We start from the raw sequence: 356 nt of genomic DNA, 5'->3' as shown, positions 1-356 counted from the left end.
GCCGCACACACACGTGTGTGTGCGCACACACACACGCGTGTGCGCACACACACACACGTGTGTGTGCACACACACACACACGTGTGTGTGCACACATACACACACACGTGTGTGTGCACACATACACACACACGTGTACACACACACACGTGTACACACACACACGTGTGTACACACACACACGTGTGTACACACACACACGTGTGTACACACACACACGTGTGTACACACACACACGTGTACACACACACACGTGTACACACGTGTATACACACACACACACGTGTACACACGTGTACACACACACACACGTGTACACACACACACACGTGTACACACGCGGTATACACACACAC

Source organism: Salmo salar, chromosome ssa01, assembly GCF_905237065.1.
Source record: "Salmo salar chromosome ssa01, Ssal_v3.1, whole genome shotgun sequence".
NCBI classification, from domain to species: Eukaryota; Metazoa; Chordata; class Actinopteri; order Salmoniformes; family Salmonidae; genus Salmo; species Salmo salar.
This window is presented reverse-complemented; position numbering follows the sequence as displayed.